The sequence below is a fragment of the Cololabis saira genome, chromosome 20 (assembly GCF_033807715.1).
Source record: "Cololabis saira isolate AMF1-May2022 chromosome 20, fColSai1.1, whole genome shotgun sequence".
NCBI lineage: Eukaryota > Metazoa > Chordata > Actinopteri > Beloniformes > Belonidae > Cololabis > Cololabis saira.
In genome coordinates, this window is record NC_084606.1 from 39,270,602 (window position 1) to 39,293,315 (window position 22,714).

The window sequence follows — 22,714 nt, forward strand, 5'->3', positions numbered from 1 at the left end:
TGTTTATATAATAATTGCTCGGGGGTTTATGTTTATGTTTATGTTTATGTTTATGTTCATGTTCTGGATCTCTGGAAAGCGTCTAGAGACAACATCTGTTGTATTAGACGCTATATAAATAAAATTGAATTGAATTGAATTGAATTATAGTATAGTATAGTATAGTATATTATAGAATAGTATAGCATAGTATAGTATAGTATAGTATAGAATAGTATAGTATACTATACTAAAAGATGCGGTTTTCGTCCCGGTCGTGGAACACTGGACCAGCTCTATACCCTCCGCAGGGTGCTCGAGGGTTCATGGGAATTTGCCCAACCAGTCTACATGTGTTTTGTGGATCTGGAGAAGGCATTTGACCTTGTCCCTCGTGCCATTCTGTTGGGGGTGTTGAGTGAGTATGGAGTCCGGGGCCCTCTATTAAGGGCTGTCCGGTCTCTGTATGATCGGAGCAGGAGTCTGGTTCGCATTGCCGGCAGTAGATCAGACTTGTTTCCGGTGCATGTTGGACTCCGGCAGGGCTGCCCTTTGTCACCGGTCCTGTTCATCATTTTTATGGACAGGATTTCTAGGCGCAGGCAGGGGCTGGAGGGGATCCGGTTTGGGAACCACGGGATTTCGTCTCTGCTTTTTGCAGATGACGTTGTCCTGTTGGCTTCATCGGACCGGGACCTTCAGCATGTGCTGGGGCGGTTTGAGGCCGAGTGCAGGGATGAGAATCAGCACCTCCAAAACCAAGGCCATGGTTCCCCATCGGGAAAGGGTGGCGTGCCTTCTCCGGGTGGGTGGAGAAGTCCTGCCTCAGGTGGAGGAGTTCAAGTATCTCGGGGTCTTGTTCACGAGTGAGGGAACGATGGAGCGGGAGATTGACAGACGGATCGGTGCAGCGTCCGCAGTTATGCGCTCGATGTACCGGACCGTCGTGGTGAAGAAGGAGCTGAGTCGAAAGGTGAAGCTCTCGATTTACCGGTCAATCTACGCACCTACCCTCACCTATGGTCATGAACTTTGGGTAGTGACCGAAAGGACGAGATTGCGGATACAAGCGGCCGAGATGAGTTTCCTCCGCAGGGTGGATGGATGGATGGATGGATGGATGGATGGATGGATGGATGGATGGATGGATGGATGGATGGATGGATGGATGGATGGATGGATGGATGGATGGATGGATGGATGGATGGATGGATGGATGGATGGATGGATCAATTCAATTCAATTCAATGTTATTTATACATTATAGCGTCTAATACAACAAAAGTTGTCTCCAGACACTTTCCAGAGACCCAGAACATAAACCCCCGAGCAATTATTACATAAACAATGGCAGGTGAAAATTCCCCTAGTGGGAGAAAAGCCTTAAGCCAAACAGTGGCAAGAAAAACTCCCCTTTAGGAGGAAAGAAACCTGGACCAGGACCTGGATCTTAAGGGGGGACCCTCCTGCTTAGGGCCAGACTGGGGGGTCGGGGACATCAGCAGCACACAGCAGGCAGGTGGAGGCAGCAGCGGGATGACCGGGGGTGGGGACCGCAAGCAGGTGGAAGCAGCAACGGGACGACCGGGGGTGGGGACCGCAGGCCAGCACACATCTGCCGAAGCTCCGGCCCAATCAGCAAGCCCCAGGTTAGGTTCAGGGTCGGGGAAAGGTTGAGAAGGGGCAGGGCCAGGGAGAGGAGTCTTGACGGACAAATCTCTCCCCCACTCCCACCCGTTACCCTGCCCCTCTCACTCCCATGCTGCAGGTTCCGGTGTTGTGCATTCAGAGATGCTCTTCACCACCGGCAGAGGATGCTGCACCATGTACAAGAGAGAAAAAAAGAAAAGAAAAGGTCCAGGGTCCAGAGATGCCAGTTCAGTTTACCTCTGAAGTCATCAGACATCTCAACTGGCAGTAACCGGCCCACAAAAAACCCTAGGCAGTGTGACTTTTTTATGGAGTGTTTTCTCTCAGCATAAGCTCCTTTGGATGATCTTCCCTCCTTGCATAACTAAGCCACACTATCATCTGTTAAACTGCTGTGTGGTTCCAGCCATCAACCACATCGGTGCCCAATCTAATGTTCGTAAAGTCGGCGTGGATCAACCTCCACTGCAAGCAAGCCTCTACTCCAATCACTAATACTGCTATAAAAAGTGCTGTTAACCGGAGGGCGACTCCGTACAGTTGTGGCGGTACCGTGTGCAGCGGATTCCCTTCTCCCGCAGTTGCCATGGTGATTTGATTGGTCTCTTCGTGGAGCTGTAGGGTCCCAGAGCGCCACCGCACCCAGATTATAGATGCTCTAATCCAGGATTTTACCAATCTCAGTTTAGCATCCAGTAGTGGTGCAAGATCAGCATCCATGTAACACCACTGAGGATGGATGGATGGGGGTTGCTTTAGAGAACATTTTAAGAGGGTTTGTTGAAAAAACCAAAGCATTCGCTACATCAATTTTGTTCCGTTTACTGCTGCAAAAAAACCAACAAACAAGGAAACTTTTCTTTTTCAGTTAGGTGAGTAAATTGTTTGCATTTTGGGGTTTTGATTACATCAGTAAATGTTTCAAGTTACAAAAATCTCATGAGAGAGGATTTCTGCACTGGAAATGCATCAGACACGCAGTGTACAAACATCTCCTTCAATAATCCAGCAGACAAGAAAATCCATAGATAGATGAGGAAGCGTGTGTGTGTGTGTGTGTGTGTGTGTGTGTGTGTGTGTGTGTGTGTGTGTGTGTGTGTGTGTGTGTGTGTGTGTGTGTGTGTGTAAGGCACAGATTAACTTCTCCACTGTAAACGGCTCACCAAAAACTGCATCTGCTGGCCGTCCAGCTGTAGCCACAGATTACATGCAGGAGCAGAGAGGATCGGGGCTTTAACCATAGAAATAATGTAATGCCATAGACGGGGGGCTGGGAACATCGCGCCGTGACCCAAAACAGCACAGACAGAGTACCGCCAACTTCACGTACAGTTTTAAATATATCCGTTGGTCACTTGTTAGGTACACCTGCTCTTAGAAGTTGATGAAGCGGCAGCAGAATGTGACATGGTTGTTAGTACGGCTATTACAGAAACTGCTGATCTACCAGGATTTGAAATGACACCTATTCCCGTGGTTTACAGAGAACCGTCCTTGTCATACCAGAGGTCAGAGGAGAATGGCCAGACTGGTTCAAGATGATAGGCAGGAAATAGAAACACTCGTTACAGTCCAGGTGTGCCATAGACCAATCTGTGAATGCACAAAACACGGAACCATGAAGCATCAACAGTCCACCGCTGCATCCCTGCAGTCAACTGAGTACGAGAACCTGAGACTACAGTTGACACAGAGTAACTAGACCTGATCGGTAGAAGGTCGGTATGGTCAGAATTTGGTTTAAACCATGATAAGGTTAGATTAGATTAGATTAGATTGTGCTTTATTTCTCCCTCAGTGGGGAAATTAGCTTTGTGCAGCAGCAGTACACTCAACACACACATGCAACAACAGGGTAAAAAAGTAAAAAATATATATAATTACAAAATATAAACAGTAATATATATTGGAATGAAAATAAAAGTAGTGCAGTATGAGAAAGAAAGAAAAACAGCAGGAATCGATGACATGGCGGAAATGATACAGCACCTGGGACCTAAAGCAAAGACCTGGGGCCTCATTTATAAAGCTTTTCTGCGCACAAAACAGGGCTTGAAAGATGCGCAAACCACGCCGTGCCGGTGTCGTGCCAAAAAGTGATTGCCTGCCAGAATCTGATTTCTCCCCTGAAAATGGGTCTTTTTACCTGCCTAAAATTGATTGAAGGCCAAATACAGTTAATGAAAGGTTGTTTCTACCTAAATATGATTTGATCTCATTCTTGATCTTCATAATCTGAAAATCTGAGGGGGCACGGTGGCGCAGCAGGTAGTGCAGCCGTCTCACAGCAAGAAGGTCCTGGGTTCGATTCCCGCCGGGGGAGACGCTGTGGGCGCTCCCCCATGACTTCAGTGCCCACACCCTGGGTGGGGTTGGCGAAAGGATCTTTCTGTGTGGAGTTTGCATGTTCTCCCCGTGTTCCCCTGGTCATCCCGCTGCTGCTTCCACCTGCCTGCGTTCCCCACCCCCGGTCATCCCGCTGCTGCTTCCACCTGCCTGCTGTCCCCACCCATCCCCCCCTTATGATCCAGGTCCTGGTCCAGGTTTCTTCCCTCCTAAAGGGGAGTTTTTCCTTGCCACTGTTTGGCTTAAGGCTTTTCTCCCACTAGGGGGGGAAAAGAAAATGTTTATGTAATAATTGTAATAATTGCTCGGGGGTTTATGTTCACGTTCTGGGTCTCTGGAAAGCGTCTGGAGACAACTTTTGTTGTATTAGACGCTATATAAATAAAAATTGAATTAAAAGAATGGCCTACCACAAGGCAGCGTACTGGCCCCCCTCCTCGTCAACATCTATACCAACGACCAACTACGTCCCCCACAATGCTGCCGCTTCATCTATGCTGATGACCTCTGCATCACCACCCAACAGGAGAACTTTCACAAGATTGAGTCTGTCCTGGAAAGAGCCCTCCAAGAGATGACACCCTACTACCAACCCATCAAAACCCCAACTATGCAGTTTCCATCTCAAAAATCGAAACACAGGAAAAGAACTGAGCGTCTCATGGGATGGCCACAAACTCTCCAACTACCCCCACCCCATGTACTGTACCTCAGACACCCTTGACAGGACACTCTCTTTCAAAACCCATCTTCAGAACACCGAAGGCAAGGTCAACACTCGCACAACATCCTGCACAAACTGGTAAACTCAAAGTGGGGCGCTGATCCATCAATCATCTGCCTTAGCCCTGTGCTTCTCCACAGCCCAATATGTGTGCTCAAGCTGGAGCCGCACCCCCCATACCAAACTGGTGGACACAGCCCTCAACGACACCTGCCGCATCATCACAGGATGCCTAAAGACAACGCCAGTCCCCCAGTCCCCTGCCTCTATGCCTTAAGGCTGAGTTATGGTTCTGCGTCAAAAAAAACCATAACCAAGATTAAGATTCCCAGAATATTCTAATTTTTTGAGATAGGATATTTGAGTTTTCTTAAGCTGTAAGCCATGATCAGCAATATTAAAATAATAAAAGGCTTGCAATATTTCAGTTGATTTGTAATGAATCCAGAATGTATGACATTTTTGTTTTTGTAATTGCATTACAGAAAATCACAATATTCTAATTTTCTGAGACAGTCCTGTATTTGTCATTTCTGTCCTTGAACACCCTTTCTCTTGAGCCTTTTAATTATGTGTTATGTTAGAGGAAAAAACATGTAAAATGTTCCAGCTGAAGGCCATTCACTTAAAAACAAATACTTTGAAAAGAATCCAACTGAAATGCACAATCTCAAATACTAATGTTTATGAAAACAGCAGAGAAAAAAGGTCTAATGGATTACTCATGCAGCAGATTAGTATTATACCCTCAATCTCCTGCTATCTGGAGATAGCCACAGAAAAAAGGAGAAAGAAGGAGGAGGACGCGGCGGCCAGGGAGGGAAAGATTAAGGGGGAACTTATGTAATGGTTTGACTCATTTCAATTAGGCTCTGACAGGATCTTCATACCAACTCCTGTGGGTGAGTCCATCAAGTAATTAAGCACAAAATCTGGAAGCCAAACAAGTTTGCAGGATAAGAGTTCAACTAAACAGCTGGAACGGTTGTCAAGGCAACCGCTTCTGGCTCTGATGTTTCTCTGCAGCCACAGACACCTCTCTGAAAACGCCACACTGAACCGCAGAGTTTCTGCCTGCAGATGAAGACACGATGCCTTTATCCTCCCGTCTCCCTGCCGAGCTTTGCTTTTCCTTCACAGCCATCATTTCCCATAGATTTCATTATCTGGGGCCTCATTTATAAAGCTTGCTTGCACACAAAACAGGGCTTGAAAGATGCGCAAACCACCTTCTACGCAAAGGTTGGGATTAAAAAAAAAAAAAAACTAACCGAAAAATGTGTGTATCTCTACGCCAACCCTGACCCTCGCGCACCAACATTTTGAAGATATGGGGAACTGGCGACCAGTGTTGGGCAAGTTACATCCAAAATATAATACATTATATATTACTAGTTACTGTCATTTGAAAGTAATTAGTTACATTACAATATTATTATATCTGAATTGTAATGCGTTACACTACTTGTGTATTACTTTTGAGTTACTTTCAACAAAATAGCAAAAAAAGATAAATCTTGTCCCACTGGCAGATTTTTCTACTTATTTCAAGTGAAAATTTACTTGAAACAGGTGAAAATTGTCAAATAAGTTATTTTTCTGGTGTTATTTTTCTGGTGATGACTCTAAATGTTGAAATAGCAGTAAAACCACATTCATTGATGAAATGACATAAGGGATGGAAAGGAGGGATGGCAGTTTTACAGGGGGGATGATTTGGACCGTTTTTATTTCAGGGGGGATGATTTGGACCGTTTTTATTTCAGGGGGGGATGATTTGGACCGTTTTTATTTCAGGGGGGATGATTTGGACCGTTTTAATTTCAGGGGGGGGTGATTTGGACCGTTTTAATTTCAGGGGGGGTGCCATCACATCACCCCTCATCCCCCCTCAACTCGAATACTGCTCACACGGAACTCAGAACTTCTTCATAAATAACTCCCAGAGAGAAAAAAAACACCAGCAAGCTAACAAACAAACCAATAAAGCTCTCAGAGTTAACAAAACGTACCAGCAATCAACAACTCGCAGCTGTTTTAACCTCTCCTCCTGATGGGCTGCAGGTGTGGTTTAAGGCTGATTTATGGTTCCGCGTTACACCAACACAGGCCATACGCCGTGGGTTACGCGAACTACTGCGTACCCTACGGCGAAAGCTCTGCGTCGATTTAACGCGGAACCATAAATCCGCCCTCACAGCGCAACTGACTGTGAGCCCGGCTCCTGCTCCTCGCCGGGCGCAGCTCCTCGCCGACTCCGCGCTCATATATATTTAATAAATGTATAAAGCCCATATATTAATAAAGCCTCACTTGGCCGAGCTCTAACGCTGAGACCATGGTAGATTTAAGTTACACGCGGACACGCCGCACTGTTGACTTTTCCCTGCCAGCTCTTCTCACTGAACAGTCCCCACACAAACAGTGTCCAGCGGCGCTACGTTCCGCCGCGCCGCGTTCCCAACGCTTTTTTCTGTTGTCGGGATGTCTCGCGGACGCGGTGTTGGTGAATTCTTTAAAAAACAACAGCTAAACGGGTTAAAATGCGTTGTAACGCGCGTTACTTAGATTGTAACGAGTAAAATATTACCGAAAATTTATTAGTAATGCGTTATATTACTGCGTTACAGCAAATAGTAATACATTACTGTAATTGCGTTACTTTTGTAACGCGTTACCCCCAACACTGCTGGCGACGCAGGCGGTGAGGTGGTGAAATGAAGCCAGATTCATGTCATACTCTTAATGTCATCACATATCAGACCTGTAATATAATAGCGCTGATCGTGTCCCTCTGTGTGTGAAGCTCAGCGTCAGTCAGGACTCTGGTGCTGCACCTGCAGCCGCGGTGCAGGACACGCCGTGCCGGGAACCTCCTCTTCACCACGGCTTCCAACCGTAGAGTGACTGAGCAAATGAGTGCCCGGCCACTCTACGGAGCCCCTAAAGGGACACCGATTTTTTTAAATATATATAATGACTTTTACGCGCACGTAAAGCCTAAATTATGGTTCTGTGTTAAATCAACGCAGAGCCTACGCCGTAGGGTCCGCGGCGACGCGCACCTACGCCGTAGGCTCTGCGTTGGTGTGACGCGGAACCATAAATCAGCCTTAAAGGTTTCACGCGCGCACGTAAAACTCATTATATATATAAAAAATATCCGTGTCCCTTTAGGGGCTCCGTACCTCTTGGCCTCCACCTTCAAATCACACCACTTCTTTTTTATTTCTGCCACAGATCTGTCCGTGGCACTCGCAGCGTTTAGCGCAGCAACGACGTGCTGCCACTCACTCGCTTTCTTTTTGTTAGTGATGCCACTACTGTGACCACCAAGTAATGTAGTTTTCCTGCCTCCACCTCATCCACAACATCTCCATCTTAGTCTCCGTGAAATTTAGTGGCACGTCTCATTTATCCTGACGCAGCAGAAACAGACTGCAGGAAGCCGCTGCGCATGCTCAGCAGGCTCATTTATATGCAAATAAATCAGCATGTAGTTTGCATTGACCATTTATGGTATGAAGTGGGCGTGTAGAGGGCGGGTATGGGGCGAATTCACGTGCGCAACCTTCCAGCTGGACTGTGATTTATAAAGAGAACATTACGTGCGAACACGGTTTTATAAATTAGGATTTTTTTGTGTGCACACCATTTTCGTCTTTTGGGCGTACGTGCACTTTTAGTATGAATCCTACACACTCTTTTATAAATGAGGCCCCTGGACTTTGGTAAAGTTACTGACTCCTAAATTTCTCTATAATAATATAACTTATTGTTCAAATATTCATTCATATAAAACTCAAGGGGGGAATAGTGGTGGGATTATGTTCCCCTTACCTAAGTCTGACTCTATGAAGAAGACAGTACTTTATAGATCAGTTGCATGTTGGAACACCCACCAAGATGAAATTTGTGACATCAAAAGAGGCTGATTTGAAACGAAGACTAAGAATGCATTTGTTGTCATCACCATCATATAGCGTATCTGATTGAGTGAGATCAATACATCAAATTATATATGATTTGTGTGATGTTTTTCTTTATTTCTTATTTGTAATTTTATTTTTATTTTATTAAATGTACTTTATGAATTGAGATTGTATTTTTAGGGCCCGAGCACTTACAGTGCGAAGGCCCTATTGTATTGCCCTATCGAAATGAGGGCCTTTTTTCCCCCTAAACGTGCCCCAAAAGTCACCAAATTTTGCACCAAGCCAGGCCTGGTGATAAATGTGATATTTAATGCATTAATGGGCGTGGCCTAATGGCTCAACAGCGCCCCCTTGAAAACTTTGTGCCTCAAGCCCCACAATACGGTTTGACGTACATGCACGAAAGTCGCTACACACCTGTATCATGTCGCAACTTAAAGAAAAGTCTCTTGGCGCCATGGCCGAAACCGAACAGGAAGTCGGCCATTTTGAACATTTTGAATTAATCGTGTAATTTTGGCACAATTTATGACATTCCTTCGACAGTTAATACGGCCCGAACTGTAACGTGCACCCAGGTGTGTTATACATCAAAATGTGCGTCTCCATCCTGCTATGACGCACATTACTTTTCTCAGTCAAAAGCGTTACCGTGGCGACGCTAGACTTTTGAATGGTTTGCCATAGAGAGTCGTGGGTGGTGTCATCGGACTCGGTTTTGAGTCCTTGAACAAAATTGGTGCAAATTAGCCCCGCCCCTTCTTCTGATTGGTCAGTATTTGATAGTCCCTATTTTCTGCCATAACTTTTGAATGGTTTGATATAGAGAGTTGTGGGTTGTTTCATCCACTAAATGTCCAGGCCTGAAGAATCTACATACAAGTCATACAAGCTTCCACTGCACCCTGAACGTGCACAAGGGCGCGAGGGCCCGTTCATCGCTGCTTGCAGCTTTAATTGATTTTGTAATTTATTGTCTGGACCCCAGGAAGACTAGCTTTGGTTTTGGCGTCAGGTAATGGGGATCCTTTAACCCTTGTACTGTCTTTGGGTCAAATAAGAATTGCATGATTTGTTAAAGATTAATTTACTTTTTTTACGTGCATCCATTTAGCTTTATGGTATAAAAAAAATAATTAAAAAAGGGTGAACTGTGGTCGTGTGCGTGCATGTATAGAGACAGAGACAAAGGGGTGCATTTGCTTTGGTCAGTTTCAGGATGGATTAAATGCACAGCTGAGCAGCATCTCCTCTGCTGCAGATTAGAGGTGCTGTGAGAGCAAAGATTTAGTGTTTGACAGAGGAACGTGTTGGAAAGGACGAGGTAACAGTTGTGTAGATTGAAAGAAGCTGAACGGTTGCAGAACGGTTGCAGACTGTTACGTCTGCAGGAGAGATGAGCTGGGTCTGGATTACACTGCAGTTCCTCAGCAAAGAGAGGCAAAAAAACAACTCACATACAATTATCCTGCAAGGTTGGAATGGTGCATTTATATCATCCATCCATCCATCCATCCATCCATCCATCCATCCATGCAATAATGTATCCATCCATCCATCCATCCATCCATCCATCCATCCATCCAGCCATCCATCCATCCATCCATCCATCCATCCATCCATGCAATAATGTATCCATCCATCCATCCATCCATCCAGCCATCCATCCATCCATCCAATAGTGTATCCATCCATCCATCCATCCATCATCCATCCATCCATCCATCCAGTAATGTATCCATCCATCCATCATCCATCCATCCATCCATCCAATAATGTATCCATCCATCCATCCATCCATCCATCATCCATCCATCCATCCATCCATCCATCCATCATCCATCCATCCATCCATCCATCCATCCATCCATCTATGCAGCTGATGGTGAAACACTTCAAACCCCACGACGGGTCTTCGCCTCTGAGGGTCTACACCCATCTGATGCTCTAATAATCCCAACTCCTGCAGGATCTCGCAGATAAAACAGGAAATTCTTAAAGACAAATAGCGTTATTACAATGATGCTGTGATTTTCCCTCCAGACCTTTTTCACATCAGGAGAAAAATGGAACCTCCTTGAACCGCCACCTTACTGTGGTGGAGGGGTTTGTGTGCCCGAGTGATCCTAGGAGCTATGTTGTCGGGGGCACTTACGCCCCTGGTAGGGACTCCCATGGCAAACAGGTCCTGGGTGACGGGCCAGACTAAGAGCGGTTCACAAAGCCTGTCATGAAGAGGAGACATCAGAGGACCGCTACGTCGCCCGGATCGGCGTTACCGGGGCCCCGCCCTGGAGCCAGGCCTGGGGTCGGGGCTCGCTGGCGAGCGCCTGGTGGCCGGGTCTTTGCCCGTGGGACCCGGCCGGGCTCAGCCCGAAACGGCGACGCGGATCCGCCATCCCGTAGGCCCACCACCCGCAGGAAGGACCATGGCAGGCCGGTGCCTTGTGATCTGGGTAGCAGTCGTGGCGGGGTGCCTCGACGACCCAATCCCTGGACTAAAACCCTCACAGTGGGGACATGGAATGTCACCTCGCTGGGGGGGAAGGAGCCGGAGCTTGTGCGTGAGGTTGAGAGAAACCGGCTAGAGATAGTCGGGCTCACCTCCACACATAGCTTGGGCTCTGGAACCCAGCTCCTTGAAGGGGGCTGGACCCTCCACTACTCTGGAGTTGCCCAGGGTGAGAGGCGGCGGGATGGTGTGGGCTTGGTTATAGCCCCCCAGCTCAGCCGCCATGTGTTGGAGTTCACTCCGGTGAACGAGAGGGTCGCTTCCCTGCGCCTTCGGGTCGGGGAAAGGTCTCTCACTGTTGTTTGTGCCTACGGGCCGAACAGCAGTGCGGAGTACCCGGCCTTCTTGGAGTCCCTGGGAGGAGTACTTGATAGTGCTCCAACTGGGGACTCCATTGTTCTACTGGGGGACTTCAACGCTCACGTGGGCAATGAAAGTGATACCTGGAGAGGCGTGATTGGGAGGAACGGCCTCCCCGATCTGAACCCGAGCAGTGTTTTGTTGTTGGACTTCTGTGCTAGTCACAGTTTGTCCATAACGAACACCATGTTCAGGCATAAAGGTGTCCATCAGTGCACGTGGCACCAGGACACCCTAGGCCGGAGGTCAATGATCGACTTTGTTGTCGTTTCATCTGACCTTCGGCCGCATGTCTTGGACACTCGGGTGAAGAGAGGGGCTGAGCTGTCAACTGATCACCACCTGGTGGTGAGTTGGATGCGCTGGCGGAGGAGGAGGTTGGACAGACCGGGCAGACCCAAACTGACTGTGAGGGTCTGTTGGGAACGTCTGGCCGAGCCCTCTGTCAGGGACGTCTTCAACTCCCACCTCCGGGAGAACTTCTCCCAGATCCCGGGGGAGGCGGGGGACATCGAGTCCGAGTGGACCATGTTCTCTGCCTCCATTGTCGACGCGGCGGCTCGAAGTTGTGGTCGCAAGGTCTCCGGTGCCTGTCGTGGCGGCAATCCTAGAACCCGATGGTGGACACCGGAAGTACAGGATGTCGTCAGACTGAAGAAGGAGTCCTACCGGGCTATGTTGGCCGGTGGGACTCCTGACGCAGTAGATGGGTACCGGCAGGCCAAGCGAGCCGCGGCTCGGGCGGTCCTGGAGGCAAAAACCCGGGTCTGCGAGGAGTTCGGGGAGGCCATGGAGGAAGACTTTCGGTCGGCCATGGTTCTCCACCGGGAAAGGGTGGCGTGCCTTCTCCGGGTGGGTGGAGAAGTCCTGCCCCAGGTGGAGGAGTTCAAGTATCTCAGGATCTTGTTCACGAGTGAGGGAACGATGGAGCGGGAGATTGACAGACGGATCGGTGCAGCGTCCGCAGTTATGCGGTCGATGTACCGGACCGTCGTGATAGGGTGATAGAGATAGAGATAGGGTGAGGAGTTCGGTCACCCGGGAGGAGCTCGGAGTCGACCCGCTGCTCCTTCACATTGAGAGGAGTCAGCTGAGGTGGCTTGGACATCTGTATCGGATGCCTCCTGAACGCCTCCCTAGGGAGGTGTTCCAGGCATGTCCCACCGGGAGGAGACCCCGGGGCAGACCCAGGACACGCTGGAGAGACTATGTCTCTCGGCTGGCCTGGGAACGCCTCGGACTCCCCCCGGAGGAGCTGGAGGAAGTGTCTGGGGTGAAGGAAGTCTGGGCATCCCTGCTGAGGCTGCTGCCCCCGCAACCCGGGAAAAGATAAAGCGGCGGACGATGGATGGATGGATGGATGGAGAAAAATGGATCCATTCACACGGCAGTCCCGTAGTTTTAATTGCTTCCTGACTCAGCTTGTTTATCGTCTGGTAAAATATGTCGGTAGGAGTCTATGGACTGAGATGAAAGAATATTGAGCATTTTTTTGTGCTTCAGATGTGCTGATGGACACTACAACTGTTAGGAAATGGTTGGAGTAGGAATCCAGATGAGGAGACCAAGAGGCAGGAGTTCCAAAAACTTCAACAAAAACCAAAAACGCTGCTGAGCAGGATTGCAAAAACAAGAGCTGAAACAAGAATCAAAAACTACAAGAACCTGAATGGAAACACGGAGGGAGGAAAACAGTACGGACCAGCAGGGAGCAGGGGGAAAACAAGACCAGATAAACACAGAGGTTTTAACGAGACAATCAGGACAGGTGGGAAACAGGAAAGTCAAACCAGAACTGAAACACTAAGGCCACGTTTACACAGAACCGGGTATTTACAAAAACTGATATTTCCCCCCCTACGTTTTGAAAAATACCATCATTTACATGAACCTGCATAGATACGCTGTTAAGGTGCTATGAGCAGCCAAACCTACAGGGGGCAGTGTAACGAGAAGATAAAGTCATGCTAGCCAATCAGAATCCTGGAAAAAAACATCAACAAATGACACGAGTAACTTCCAGTTACTTCCAAGATGAACGAGAGTCTTTCGTTTGGAGTGACAGAGAAGTGGAGTTACTTTTAAGTGCGACGTTAGAATATAAAACAATTAAAATACAAGAAAATATTGACAGTGGCCAAACAAATTGTAAACACAGGTCGCACTCATGACGCTGGTGACGTTTCTATCCCGTAATGTGACGTTCTGAAGACTAAATGTCCGTTTCCCTCCGTTTTCCTGCAAACGGGAAGTCGGAGTTTTTGCAGAGTTTTCAGGAATAATCGTTTTCGGTGACTTTGAGCTTCGTTTTCGTGTAAACGAACGACCAAAACTTATGAAAAAACCACTGTTTTTGCTACGTGTAAACAGGGCCTTAGTAAACATGTGAAATGGTAATATTTCTGTTTACGTGTGTCAGCATCAACAGCTCTCCAGCTCTCGGATCCTGTCCAGAATCTCCAACTCCGACCACAGAAAGACACTTTTTAAACTCGGCCAGCGGTGGTAGAACAACGACGCGATGGCGGAGTGCATGTGGACGTGGTGTAGCGTAAACACCTGGCCGGACACCAAACCCAATCAATTCATCATTTTTATTCTGTTCATTGAGGAAAAGGAGCTGACGGGAGCAGAGAGAGAGCTTATCAATTTTCCCATGTGATAATCCATGCTGCAGCAAATGGGGGAGGGGCTTTAGCTAAACGGGGTTAAAGGTCACGACTCCAGCTGTGAAGACGATATTTTGGTATTTTGATGGTATTTTGATGCTGAGTGATCAGTCAGTCATCAACAGACGGAGACGACAACAGCCAAAGTCTCTGACAAACACAGCCGTGTAACATAACTGGAGTAAACAACAGTAATCCGGCGTGAACCCGGCATGTGCTGTAGTAAATGTTGTTTTCTTTTACACCAGACCCCGACAGGCGCGACACAAACAGCTTCACAACTGTCCGGAGTTCAGCACAGCTCCAGTCCATAACACTCTGACTTTCTCAGCTCCTCTTTCAAGCCGTTAATCTTTATTAGCAGAAGAAAACTGATGATGCCTCTTCAAACCAGCTGCTATGAACAGGGCTGGGAAGTCAACTTCCTGTTCCCTATCTCTGTAGTACGTTGTCCTGTCTCAGACATCTTACTGATGGTCATCTTACCAGAGGTGTCTTCAGTATTCACATCCATTACTCAGGTACAAGTATAGATACTAGAGTTTAAAAATACTCCTGTAGAAGTTCAAGTATCATCTCAAGTTTTTTACTCAAGTAAAAGTATAAAAGTACTGGTTTCAAAACTACAACCAAATTCACTCTATCCGGATGGAGCAATTTAACTGGATAGTTTTTATTTAAAGGCCGAAATGAAATAGAGGCTGTTTTTAAAATGTAAGGAGTAAAAAGTACAGATAATTGTGTGAAAATGTAAGGAGTAAAAGTAAAAAGTCGTCTGAAAAATAATTACTCCAGTGAAGTATAGATAACCAAAATTTCTACTTAAGTAAGGTAACGAAGTATTTGTACTTCGTTACTTGACACCAAAAATAAAAACTGAATATTAACATTTATGGTATAAATGTCTAAGACAGGACGATACTGTGTTGTGGAATAGTGAACATACGTGGTTTGGTTGTTAATCTCCAGATTCTTTGTCATGCTTCTATTTCTCATTTTTGCTTAAAGTTAGAAAATGAAACGCGGCTCGGTTGGATTTGAATCCACTGGACTCGCAGAAGGCAAATAAAACAGTGTGGGAGGTTCTGTGTGTTAATCACGATTCACTTCTGTGTTAATCCCCCAGAAATGTAAGTTTGTACTTTTTTAAATGTCCCTAATAATATGATTCTAGGCTGTTGGTGCTTTGACGGTCCTGCAGCAAAGTTCATCTTTTAGTTTTGGGTCGTTGCCACCTCTCTTTAGGGGCCAGTTGTTTTGGTTAAGGGTCAAGAACGATTACTGCGTTGAGACCGACAAACTTCAGCACACATTTGTGGGTGTCACGTGGGAACTGGAAGGGACTCCCAACACTCCACGTTAGTTTTGGCACCGCTGATGCGATCAAAAGTGTGGGACTGAAAACACCTCTCAACGGGGAAAAGCTTTGATTAAAGTCAGTGACCATGAACGCACTGCCAATCTCACACCAATAAAATCCCAGCAGGAGTGTTTTGTGTTTGCCTGGCAGAACGCAGACATTATCCATGAGCTAAGGGCACATACGCCGTGCTGCATAGTAATGCACCGCAGAGAGATCTGCAGAGCTACACCTACGGACAGACAACAGGTTACTGCAGGGGCCTTCAACTAGATTAGGCAGGGGACAACATCTGCAAAAAGACTGCATGGAGAGGGCCACACTGAAAATTTGGGGATTTTCAAAATGTATTTTGCACTCAAAGACGAAGATTTATGTATATATAATACATTTGTGCACAGGGATGAGCAGGAGAATATATCTGTCTATGGATTATGTATTAATTGTCTCCAGATTTAGTCATTATGAATGTTAAATATAATATTCAGATAAAGTATATTTTTTAATGCAAGTTCATTTTGAAACCATGCATTGTGCAAACTTAATGAAGTTGATATTGACCTACTTTTAATAAAACAAGCCATAATGACAAAGCACCACTTTCCACCAAGATTTCCTTATTTGAATATTATATTAAGCATTGAGCACAAGCATTTCAGTCCATAGTAGCCAGTTTGATGTTATAAATAACCAAAATATTAACCATAAGCTCCTTTATTTATGACACATCTGTGCATTATATCAGCAAAACTAAACAATCACATGAAATTATAGGAGACTTAGAAGTTCATCTGAAATACAAAAGTCCTCATTTAGAGATTCAAATAAAAAACATTTCAGGCCAATCCTAGAAGCCTAATGATGTAAACAAGTCCTCTATAAACGGAGGTTAATAACAAATAATGTGACAAACATTATCAATGTGCAACACTGGCAAAAAATCTGAAGTAGTAAAAAACATCTCTAGCAGAGATTAACATGTACAAACACCGTCCAATGAATCATTAACCAACTGAAAAGGCTACCAAGCATCTGAAACTTTTATCAATTAACAAAATGCGATATGTAAACCATGTTAGATTCGCCGCCGACCGGAAGTGACGCCGTCCGTCGGCGATCGGGCGGCCGATCGATCGGGACGACACTACTTCACCCCCTTTTTTGAAACATGACCAGGGGCCACATAAAAGCTCCTGGCGGGCCGCAAGTGGCCCGCGGGCCGCCAGTTGAATATCCCTGGGTTACTGTCTTTACTGTAAACAGCTCGGGGGTGAAGGAGCGATCTGACTTAATGCCATGTGATGTACATGATGACAGACGGGGAGTGTGATGGCGGGTACAGTCTCATTCACTGTCAGGTTGGAATCAAAGCTTGTTGTGGTGTGTATGCTCGTTGGGAGTGCTGACGGGACAAAGTTCAGGTGTTTGGATCAGAGCAGAGGGCTGAGGGTTCAGGTTTGACCTAAAACTGATCCCATGAGTCTTTCAACAAGCCTTGTTGCCCTTGATGGCCCCACTGAAGACAACACACTGAAGACAAAGGTGCCAATGGATCAATGGATCTTCAGTGGACGGCTTCTATCCATAAAGGTAATGATGATGAGGGGTGGGATGAACGGTCACGTGAAGTGAGAAGTGGATGGATGGGGTCTAATGCGGTACCTTCCGCTTGCGTTCGGCCCGTTCCCTGGAACGCCTCCTCCTCTCCCTGGCTTTCTCCAGGGCCTTCAGGTCTGGAGGCTGGTCCATCTCAGACCGGGCCTTCTTAATGTGAGCCGCGGCGTGTGCCATAGTTGCCCTCTCAGTTATCCCACAAAACTCTTTCAAAAAGCTGGAGTCCTCAGCAACAGAAGGTCAGGCATCCAAGGATACAAGCCCCCCCCAGGTGACTTCCCTAGACTCCAAGGACAAACGGATTAACGTGGGAAGAGGACAGCGCCGGTATCCTCGGTCCTCTAACCCATCAGCTCTCTCTTCAGTTCCTCTCCACTGCCTGGGCAACGGCGTCTGATACGAGCTTAGAGACAGAGAGGAGAGGAGGAGTGGTGTTCTGGTGAGCATCAGCGGGAGGTAAGGCCGGGGAACCAATCAAGAAGGATGGAGGAGATAGAAAGGCAGAGGAGAGCTCCACCCCTCCCTGCACCGCTCAGGCTGCAGAGGTAGAAGCAGATGCTACAGAAACCTGGGAGCCGCTCAAACGGACTCTTCTCTAAAAGCACGACTCCAATTATCATGTACCAGAAGGGGAGACGGGAGTCGGGGGGACGGGGGACGGGGGAGTCGGGGGACGGGGGGGGACCATTGGTGGGTGGAGATCCGGAACACGGAAGCATCAGCATGTGTCCTTTGGGAAAAAAAAGAAAAAGCAAGGGCGGTACCATCTTTAGAGAAATGAGAGGGGGAGTGAGTAAGGGATGGGCGGTATGGACTAAAAAATATATCAATAAAAAAATACCAATTCAACTCCACCTTTGTATAAATCTATCACCACATTCAGTCTTTGGAGCCAAATCACTGCTCTAAAAGATACTAAATACTACTAAACGTCATCAATGGGAATTTATCGTTCTTTCTTTCTTTCTTTCTTTCTTTCTTTCTTTCTTTCTTTCTTTCTTTCTTTCTTTCTTTCTTTCTTTCTTTCTTTCTTTCTTTCTTTCCTTCCATCCTTTTCTTCTTTCCTTCCTTCCTTCCTTCCTTCCTTCCTTCCTTCCTTCCATGTCTCCTTCCTTCATTCCTCCTTCCATCCTTCCTTCCTTCCTTCCTTCCTTCCTTCCATGTCTCCTTCCTTCCTTGTCTCCTTCCTTCATTCCTCCTTCCATCCTTCCTTCTTTCCTTCCTTCCTTCCTTCCTTCCTTCCTTCCTTCCTTCCTTCCTTCCTTCCTTCCTTCCTTCCTTCCTTCCTTCCTTCCTTCCTTCCTTCCTTCCTTCCATGTCTCCTTCCTTCATTCCTCCTTCCATCCTTCCTTCCTTCCTTCCTTCCTTCCTTCCTTCCTTCCTTCCTTCCTTCCTTCCTTCCTTCCTTCCATGTCTCCTTCCTTCCTTGTCTCCTTCCTTCATTCCTCCTTCCATCCTTCCTTCTTTCCTTCCTTCCTTCCTTCCTTCCTTCCTTCCTTCCTTCCTTCCTTCCTTCCTTCCTTCCTTCCTTCCTTCCTTCCTTCCTTCCTTCCTTCCTTCCTTCCATGTCTCCTTCCTTCCTTCCTTCCTTCCTTCCTTCCTTCCTTCCTTCCTTCCTTCCTTCCTTCCTTCCTTCCTTCCTTCCTTGGATTTAATGCAAAACCATAAATCAGTTTTACACAAAAACGTCATCAACGGGAATTTATCATTTTTACCACGAGATGACAAATTGTTACCGTGGGGGATTTTCTTGATGGTAAATCGTGAACGGTAAAATATCACCCATTCCTAGTAGTGAGAACCTCCAGAAACATCTACCTCCACCGTTAGACGGTGTGGTACCGTCTGCATGGTGGCTCCAAGTACACACACACACAAATACTCTCAGAAAAAACTCATAAGTCAGTTTATTCTCAAGCACGTGTTTACAGTTTTGCAGCTCATCAAAACAGTCAGAAAAATGGCAAAGCTGCACATTCCTGAGCATTAAAGGGAAGTGGAGCTGCAGAGTTTGTAGAATTTGTACCTGACTATGGAAAACATCTGACAATCTGTACCTGGGAGCGTTTCCTGTCGGTGCTGCTTCTACTGTTCACCTAAGACATGCAAGTGATGTCAGGGGTTCAATTTGCGGTGGAAACCTGTGCATTTGCTGCGTCTGCTGCGTCTGCTGCGTCTGCTGCGTCTGCCCGACACACCAATCCCAGCCATCATTTACTAATATGTAGACTCAAACACCAAACAATACCCCCCAGGGTCGTGTGCTAGGGTCTTTCAAGCCTTCCACTGCAGTGTTTATTTATACCACGGCCTCACCCCTTTTGCTTTTTGATACCACGGTGCCCCCTCCTGGCCTGAGACGGCATTACAGCTCCATGGAGCATGAGGTGATCCAGATCTGACAACTAAGCGCCGACACATGTACAGGACTGTCTCAGAAAATTACAATATTGTGATAAAGTCCTTTATTTTCTGTAATGCAAAAATGTAATAGATTCTGGATTCATTACAATCAACTGAAATATTGCAAGCCTTTTATTATTTTAATATTGCTGATCATGGTTTGAATCCAGAATGTATGACATTTTTGTTTTTTTAATTGCATTACAGAAAATAAAGAACATTATCTCAATATTCTAATTTTCTGAGACAGCCCTGTAGACCAGGGGCCAGAGCCCAAAATTTCACTGGTCAGCACCACTCAAGGTGACCAAACTTACTTATGATTTTTGAAAATATCCATGTCTGTAGATGATATTCTGGGATGATAACCTTCCTGAGTGGCAGCTGGATCAGCCTAAACATGAGCGTGAGTTAGAAACACAAAAGTGGGCCGATTAAACGCAAAGAAAACGAAAAAAAGGGAGCATGAAAAAGCCAAATTGTCCAAGCTAGACACATATTTTGTTGGGCCTAATCCTCCTCCTGTGGGAGATGAAGCTGACGTTGTTAGCAGAGATTTATCGCTTATAGATATGCATAGCTTACATTCACCTGATCAGCTTTGTGCAAATATCACACTCAGACCAGGACTGTCATACCAAGGTCCCCAAATGGGGGGTTAGGGTCATCTGCACTCCTGGTGGTTTCAACAGTTAATCAGATCAGAGAGCACAAACTAAAGCTTTACGCAGCGCGACCCTGAACACTGACGTGGTCAAGTCGTCAGCTGAAAACATGTCTAATGAAATCTGACAACTTTTCACAATCAGATTGTGTTAGTGAGATTGTACTCTGACATGAGATTAGAAAAAAATAAAAGCCTTTAAAGGCACTAATGCAATGGACGAATAGTGAGCATGCTCTGTAGTTAGCCAATCAAGCAAAATATTACACAACTGATGCCAGACAAACCAATAAAAATAGATGAGCAATCTTCTGCCACGGTGCTAAATCAAACAACGAAGTAAAGCCTTGTTTCGGGAAACAGAAACCGCTAGCTGAAGAAACAGCAGACAGTAACGCGCTCGTTAGCCACGATAGCTAGCCACGATAGCTAGCCTCTGAAAGAAGCGTTAGCTCACACACATGGTCTATCTGATTCACTGGAGAGTTCGCTACTGTTTAATTTAGTAGTTTATTACATTAGTGGGGCTTCAATTAGCCTGATGTGTGCTTGATTCTAGAAATGATTTGCAAATATGATAAGATGATAAAAAAATCTACGGAATTTGCATGAATCTGACAATTTTACCAAAGACTATGCTGAAAGACTCCTTTTTTCATATAATTACATTCCCTGTTATAGACTGTCCAGTTTATTTTATTATGATTACCAAAATCACAAAAGGATTCATCAGCGGTAATAAAAGTGGCCTGAAGACTCAACAACAACCGTGCAGCAGTAACGCACACACGTGTACGCTTCATTACTCAGCTGTAGACGTGATCGTCCAAGTGTTTCAATCAATACGCCAGCCGGCAGCAGGTGCACTGCGTCCTGCTCCAGGAACAACAAGACTTCTCTTTACATGAACTTACCTAGAAGAAAGAAGAAATAAAAAAGATTAGAGTTTGACTGTTTGATATCTTTTTTTTTTCTTTTTTTTCAGGATTTCAAATTTATTTAGTATACAGTGTAACAATTTTGTAACAATTAACAACGGTGTAACAATTTTGTATGTTTATTTCCACCTCTGGGAACAGCACAATGTTTCAGAGGTTAGCAGCAGAAGTCACCATTAATCGAGAGAATTATATAAAAGGCATTTATGCTGCAGATAAAAGACATTCTACACAATACACGCTCATAACTTTCCACCACATGAGAAGTGTTTTCCTCAAATTCCATTTTTTTGCACTTGAATATAAGGTGTTGATGCATTTAACAACATAAAAATAAGAAACTGAGGTTGATTATTTGTTGTAATAAGTCTATTTTTAACAGAACATACAGTATAATACTGAAGAAATACCTAGATCCAAAAGAAGGAAAATAAATCATGATTGGTTAAACAGTGAACGTATAAAACTCAAATGGCTTCCTCCTGTTTAATTCAGAGACCCAGACTGTCCTCCACACAACCAGCATATCACCCACATAATCCTTCTGATGAAGACAAACGACAGAAATCTGTTAACAAATCCAGAACGTCAGAAACTCCAACAGATAAAACATACATTTCTAACTCAACTCTACCATGTAAGTCTTAAGAATCACCTATTATGTTCAGTGTGATGACAGTCTGACTGAAAATACCCACGGTTAAAAAGAGGTAAGGCCTTGTGTACATTTATTTTTGTCCAATCAAGCGTCACCGTTCAGCTTCACCCACTTTTCCACACGTGGTTGCTTCTGTATTCTCACAGCAGCTTTATAGTCTAATAACGGTACATGTAGTCGATCCTTTCAGTAAACCCAGCAACAGCTAAGAAAACCTTCATCCAAGTATCAAACAGGTCAGTTTTAAAATGGCTTGATAGTTGGATTTGTTGGTTTTTGTTGTTTTTCCACAGAGGCACAAAAACATCAACAATAGAGATAGAAGCTCGTCAGATTGTGGTAGGTGGGGCATTTTTCAGCAGTTGGCACCGTAAGCTCGACTTTTACTAATTCAGTCACAAAATTCTCCAGGTGACAACCCTTTCCTTCCTCATTTGATATCTTATCGTCTAATTAGCTCAGTTAAGACTCAATCAAATCATCACTAACTCATTTCTTATGTACGGAAACTGCTTCATTGGTTACACGTGTGTAAACTTTTACAGGACAAACAGTAAAGGATACAGCCCAATGTATGTTTTATCAGCTTTAAAGACAAATGTTGGACGACATTTTGAAACCCCATAGGAAAACCTCCACACCTCAACAGACACCATTAAGAAAAGTATGTTTAACCTGTGAGGTAAAATCAGGACAGAACAGAAATGTGACTACAGGAGGAGGAGTGTGTTAGTTTGAATGAATTGACTCCGCCCAACTACTTAAATTATCATATTCCCCGAAAGCACGGGCCAAGGAGTAGTGGCGATTTATAACTCCAGTCTCCAACAAAATCTAAACCTAAATGCGATTATAATACATTTGAAAGCCTCACGCTTAGTCTGAAACTCCCGAGGTGGAAA